The sequence below is a fragment of the Anabrus simplex genome, chromosome X, assembly GCF_040414725.1.
Source record: "Anabrus simplex isolate iqAnaSimp1 chromosome X, ASM4041472v1, whole genome shotgun sequence".
In the NCBI taxonomy this organism is placed as follows: Eukaryota; Metazoa; Arthropoda; class Insecta; order Orthoptera; family Tettigoniidae; genus Anabrus; species Anabrus simplex.
Window position 1 is genome coordinate 90,119,046 of NC_090279.1, and position 7,125 is coordinate 90,126,170.

Below are 7,125 nucleotides of genomic sequence, written 5' to 3' on the forward strand. Positions count from 1 at the left end.
TATATCATTCAAATAACATACTGTATTTCATTTGAGATGAATGTTCGAAGGTTATGGGTAGCAGTTTGTTATGACTGTTGACCTTAAGCATCTGTGTACCTCCCTCACGCCTCGACCCCTCTCTGACACGCAGGAGTCTGCTAACCCTTGACTGATGGCCGTTGCGTTATAAAACAATTTATTCTTGTGGATCACAACTGTGATCAGTGTGACCACTAGCGTGACTTCTTTTGACTTTGTTCGTTTCTTATTACGGTGTCTAATCTCAGTTCCTAAGCACCGTGTCATGAGTTTATTGGTATATAGGAGCAAATTGGATGACAGTGAGAAAATAAATCTATGAACCAGACATTGAGGAAGGTAATGGAGGGAGTGAGTGGGACAAATCACAATACCAGTAATTTTTCAGGTTTCTCTTATAAATGCACACATAATAATATTACACTGTACAGAAAATAGAGTTCTTTTCACAATGCACAATCATATTCACTGAATAAGTAGCACAGAACAGCCTCATTTCACAAAGAAAGTATGGATCGCAATTGTGATCCGCGCGACCACTGACGTTACTTTCCTTCGCGCGACCACAGGAGAGTTAATTCCAAGTATTAATAATAAAGATGATAATAATAAACATATATCGTGTTATCTCAAGATGGAGTTGTTTACCTTTAAAAATTATATTCGTACTTTCTTTGGACATAAAAGTCTTATGGCCAGAGATCATCAGAAATAAGTCGACAAATGCGGAACTCTAGCAACTGTACAGGCTGTGATGTGAAGTATTGATGGATGGCCGGGAAATGCTTCCAGGAAACAGTACAGGCTGTAACGTGAAGTACGGATGGATTGCAGGACAATGTTACCTAGCAAACTTGCAGGCTGTGATGTGGGGTATGGATTGATGGCATAAACTGTTACCTAGTAACCGTGCAGACTGTGATGTAAGGTATGGATGGAGGGCCGTAAAATGTCACCTGGCAAACAATAAGGATGTGATTTTAACTATGGGTTGATGGCCAGACATAGTTATCAGTAACTGCGCAGGCTGTGATGTGAAGCATGTTTGGATGGCCAGGTGATTTTACCCAGTAACAATTCTTGCTGTAATGTAAGGTACGGATGCATGGCCAGGAAGTATTACCTACAAAATTGAAGGTTGTGATGTGAAGTATGCGTTGATGGCCCGAGAATGTAACGTGGTAACCGCGGAAGCTATGGTATGAAGGATGGACGAATGGCCAGAAATTGTTACCTACAAGACATGAAAGCTGTGATATGAAGTATGGATGGATGCTCAGACAATTTTACCTAGGAACAGCGCAGATTGTAATGTGATGTGTGGATGGATGACCATCCAATATTACATGGCAAACTTGCAAGCTGTGATGCAAGGTATGGATGGATGGCCAGACAATATGCAGTAGTAACTGTGCAGGCTGTGTTGTGAAGTATGAATGCATGACCAGACAATGTTACCCAGAAACTGTACAGGCTGTGTTGTGAAGTATGAATGAATGGACAGACAATGTTACCTAGAAATAGTTCACCACAGGGGGTGTGACCCAACCAGGCCGTTAATTCTGCTATTTGACTACTGCTATGCCAATGAATGGGCAGAAAATTTTACAGAGAAACTGTGCAGGCTGTGTTGTGAAGTATGAATGAATGGACAGACAATGTTACCCAGAAATTGTACGGGCTTTGTTGTGAAGTATGAATGCATGGACAGACAATGTTACCTAGAAATTATACAGGCTGTGTTGTGAAGTATGAATGCATGGCCAGACAATGTTACAGAGAAACTGTACAGGCTGTGATGTGGAGTATGGTGGATGACCGAACAATGTTTCCAAACAACCGTGCACGCTGTGGTATTACGATGAATGGATGGCCAGAAAATGTTACGTAGCAAATATTAAGGCCGTGATGTGAAGTATAGGGGATGGCCAGACAATAATACCTGGCCACCATGCTGGATGTGATGTGAAGTATGGGTGGTTGGCCAGAAAAGGTTACCAAGAATCTCTACAGGCAGTGATGTGAAGTGTGGATGGATGACCAGACAATGTTGTCTACTAACGGTGCAGGCTGTGATGTTAGTTATGGAAGTATGGCCAGAAAATATTACCTACCAAACGTGAAGACTGTGATGTGGAGTATCGATGGATGGCCAGAAAATCTTACCTACCAAACTCGAAGGCTATAATGTGAATTACGGTTGGTTTGCCAGACAATGTTACATAGTACCTTTGCAGGCTGCGATGTGAACTATGGATAGATGGTCAGGAAATGTTACATAGTAACAGTACAGGCTGTGAGGTAAACTACGGATAGACTGCCAGAAAATGTTACCTAGTGTAATACAGGCTGTGTCATGAAGTATGGATGGATGGCTGGACAACGTTGCCTAACAAACGTGCAGGCTGAGAATTGATGAGCAGAAGATGTTACCTACCAAGCATTAAATCTGTGATATGAAGTATGGGTTGATCGCCCGTAACTGTGGAGGCTCTGATCTGAAGTATGGGTTGATCGCCCGTAACTGTGCAGGCTCTGATCTGAAGTTTGGGTGGATGACCGGACAAGGTTACCTGGTAACCGTGCAGGCTCTGGTGTAAGGTATCGATGGATGGCCAGAAAATATTAAATACTAAACATGAAAGCTGTGATGTGAAGTATTGGTTGACGGCCACACTGCATGGGCTGTGATGTGGAATATGGCTGGATGGCCAGACAATGTCACCTAGCAATAATGCAGGATTTGACGTGAAGTATGGATGCATGTCCAGATAATGTTACCAAGAAATTGTACAGCCTCTGATGTGGAATATGTGTTGATGGCCAGAAAATATTACCAAGAAACTGTACAGGCTGTGGTATGGAGTATGGATGGATGGCCTGAAAATGTTACCTGGCAACAGTGCAGTCTGTGATATAAGGTATGGATGGATGGTCACTAAATGTTACCTAGCCACCCTACAGGCTGTGATGTGAAGTATGAATGGATGGCCAGAGAGTGTTACAAAGAAACTGTACCGCCTGTGATGTAGAGTATGGTGGATGACCAAAAATTCTCACCTAGCAAATGTGCCGGCAGTGACATGAAGTTCGGATGGATGGCCAGAAAATGTCACGTAGTAACCGTGCAGGTTGTGATGTGAAGTATGGGTGGATGCCAGCCAACTTTACATAGTAATTGTACAGGCTGTGATGTAAGATGTGGATGGACGGCCAGGCGATGTTACCTGGCCAACATGAAGGCTGTGATGTGAATAGTGGGTGGATAGTCATGCAATGTTACCAAGATACCGTGCAGACTGTATTGTGATATATGTATGGACGGCCAGACATTGTTACCAAGAATCTGTACAGGCTGTGATGTGGAGATAAGATGGATCGCCAGACAATGTTTACATACAACCACGCAGTCTGCGATGTAAGATTAGAATGGATGGTCGGACAATGTTACTTATCCACAGTGCAGGTGTCAATGTCAATACTGGTAAGTATGGGTTTTAAGGACCACTCTACTGCCCACACGTCGCACAATACACGGACACCTTACACACCACACCTCAATACGGTAGCACAATAGCCTTCCTCTCAGGCCTACGAGCAAGTGTTCAACGCCTCACCGCTAGAACATTGAACTTAGTCAGTCACGAGACCGATGATGGACGGCCGTGATTGAGAGACGTACAGAGCGAAACTTTGATTTTCCTACATAGAAATGTGACACCAGTTTTAAACAATTTGTAGGCGGAAAGCTCAAGACATGTGTACTTCATTAAAAACTGAACTGTTATTAGTTCTGAGGAGATGTGTTGCTTGCAGAGGAATCTCGCAGAAAATACCGTTTGCTATTTAGCGAAAAAGCAACTTTGAAAGTATTTAGGAGCTGTCTACTGTGTATACATTCTCTGTTACTGCGGCGGACAAGGTTGGATTCATAAAAATTAATTGTTTCCCTTTAAATAGAAATATGTAACAATTCATCACAGCATCACAAAGAACCCAGATGTCAGAGATTATCTTGTGAAAAACGAAAATGAATTCTAAAGATCGAGACCGCAGCCCTGAGGAGCGGCTCTCCAGACCGCCACCAAGAGTCGCACAGTAGATCCATGCAATTTTCCTCTCTTCAGAATATCGCAGTAGTTTCTGGGGTCGCTGTTTGCTCTTGGCCGGAAGTTGATCCTGTTGCTCCGCAAAGCAAGATCACCTGCTTATCTTCAACTAGGAGCTGGATCTAGACCTGCAATATTATAGACGATCCCGCTAGAAAACAGCTGTGTTCCACTGAGAGTAATAAAATCCTCGGTTTCCAAGAGTTTAATGGTTCAGGGCGTAGCGCTAATATCACCACCTGTGTCATGTGATGTGTCGTCTTTGCTGGGAATGCTGAAAACTGCAGACTCGGACAAAATCGGACATTCCAGAAACTGAAAAGGCACGACGTGACTGTAAATACATTAGAAACTGCTTCCGAAAACAATGATGTGCTTCAGATAGAAGTCACTGCCTTCGGACACGTTAAGCAGATGTTAAAGTGAAATATCCGTCAGAACCGAGTTTTGTGGCTGGTTAAACCTCTGTCCGAAATGTGTCTCTGATCACAGTTCCCCGCAAAACCACCGTAAAGCTCTACTTCGGCATCTGCTCAAGATGAACCATTTTGAGAAGAGCAAAGTAACATTTGGCTGTACGTTCAGGTTCACTAATTCTTCAGTGACAATCCGACAGAAAGTCAGTGCTGAAGTAGAAGACGTTGGTTTTACTTTTGTTACAATAACGACACACAACAATCCTCCATCTGTACTAAGCGTGGAAACTGTGCTTCATGGGGTGGTGGTGGTGGTGGTGGTGGTGGTGGTGGAGGTTGTGGTGTTGGAGGTGGTGGTTGTGGTGGTGGTGGTGGTGGTTGTGGTTGTCGTGGTGGTGGTGGTGGAGGTGGTTTTAATTTAACCACCCTCTATTAACACTAAACAGAAGTTAAACTGTTAATGTGGAAAAATGAAGGTATCAGCGAAAGAAAGACACGGGCCACGAAGCCTTGAAAATGAAAGACACCGCAGGCCCCGATACCAAATACCTAAGGGGTCAGAAAAGAACTAGTGTTGGCCAAGGAAGGTCGGGTAAGACAGACGAAAGTGAGGAGAGTTCCTATAGTAAGTTGAAGCAGTGCTAGAACTTAGCTAAGTGTGCAATGGTCGTCAACCAGCGATCCCAAATCAAGAACCTCTAGGGCTCCCTTTAGTCGTCTCTTACGAAAGGTAGGATTAACTTGGTTGTTATCAATCGCTTCCAGCCACAATGGGTGTGAACCAACCAGGCCGTTAATTCTGCAATTTGACTATTGCTATGCCAATAAAAATTGAAGAGTGTCCTTTTAGTGTCAGACGTGCATTGCCTCGCAGAAGCTCAAGAGGCTGTAGGAAAGCTGCAGAGTGGAAGTCTGTTAGCTTAATGATAGAGAACCATCCTAAACCTAGCAATATTCAATGTCACAAAGACGGTCCAAAATTCCTCTAACGAGAACATTGCGAGAGTTCGGTCAGTGGAACTGTGAATCTCAGTACCGGCTTACTCAAGCCTAACCACATCAACCCAAAAAGGAAATATAACTCTCCCGCCTGACCACTGTCTACCTGAAGGTCAAGGAAAGGCTTCCTCAGGTTCCTCAAGGCTCCATGGAACCAACTGAGTCAGTAAGTGGCAGGAAAACGGAACGACAAGACCAACAGTTCTAACTTCGTTTTAAGTAGAAAAGTAGAATTATTTCATCTCTTTCATCATTGAACAGCACCAGCCCTCACTTTGGGAGTCCTGCAGATTTCAGTGATGCAGGCAATTTGCTGAATTTAGGTTGTGCTACTTTTGACTTGAAACCTGAAGTACGTAAGACTTCTTGGATCCCCCGTAGTTACACTGGAGTACTTTCCAGTTGCGTTCCTTCCCTAGCTCTTCAATGTAACGCAAACTCAGATAACATCACCATAGCAAATGGATGGCGATAACAAAGACAGTCCGAAGTGCCGAAACACGGCCTACCTCATGGGAAAACTGGCCGTAATTTTCCAAACGCCAAGTGATTGCGGGTCTGTTGAAAACCACGCTGGGAATTGCGACTGCGGCAGAACAACAAGTGTTTCCTCCTCCGGCATCTCTCGCAATTAGTCAGATGACCAAACATATAGTAATTAAACACCTACGGCCTAAAGGATTCGAGATGGCAGGTATAGTATGTGTCTTCCGTGACGGCACATTCTCCATCATCGCAAGTGTGGGCAGAACTCCCACGTATCGTCTGAGTACACAATTCACCTACTCATCTCCATCTCCCGTCACTTTCGGCAGGTATGTTCAGTTTTGGCCATAAAGCGCGAGGTTGTGGCACACCATCTCAGGCGCCCTTCATGGAGATGGACTTGAGGAGTGCAGCAAAGCGTCTCCTGGGCCGTACAAAATCCATAACCATTTGAGTGGCTGATCAACAGCATATGGCGTAAGGGCACTGGGATTCCAATTCCCAAGCCAGGTAAAGATTATGCCCAAGAAATGGCCTCTGAAAGCTGCCTGTAGGGATGGATAATGGAAGACTTTTGTGGGCCTTCGATGAGCGAGGTTTCTTGACGTGTGTGACGGTCTGCCGTGGATCACAATTCAGGAGGCTGCTCCTCGACAGTAGCACTTAGTCACCGTGTTTTATTTTTACCTGGGAAAGTCTCAGAACGGTACCTGGTGGTATTTTCACCATAGAACAGAGGGGATTGAGGGGACTCCATGTCCCTCATGCGTTTTCCGGTTCGTGTATTACGTTCAAAATCATGGAGATCTTTACTGAATGCCGCTCTGTTCGCAGTCGTTCCATCGCTGTACGTAGACTATCAGCTCTACATTTGAGCTCCAGAACGATGACGGTCCCTGAGTAAAGTGTCGAACGAGTCGAGAGACAGTAGAGAAAACCACAGTTGCACACTTCTATCAACAATGGCGTGAAACCTCAATGCCCACTACATATGCCAGATGGCCTTGTATTTTATAAAAGAAGGTGACCCATTACATGTCTCATAACTTTGTTGTTTTTAAGGGAAAGCTGAACTTTACGTGTCTGATGACCTT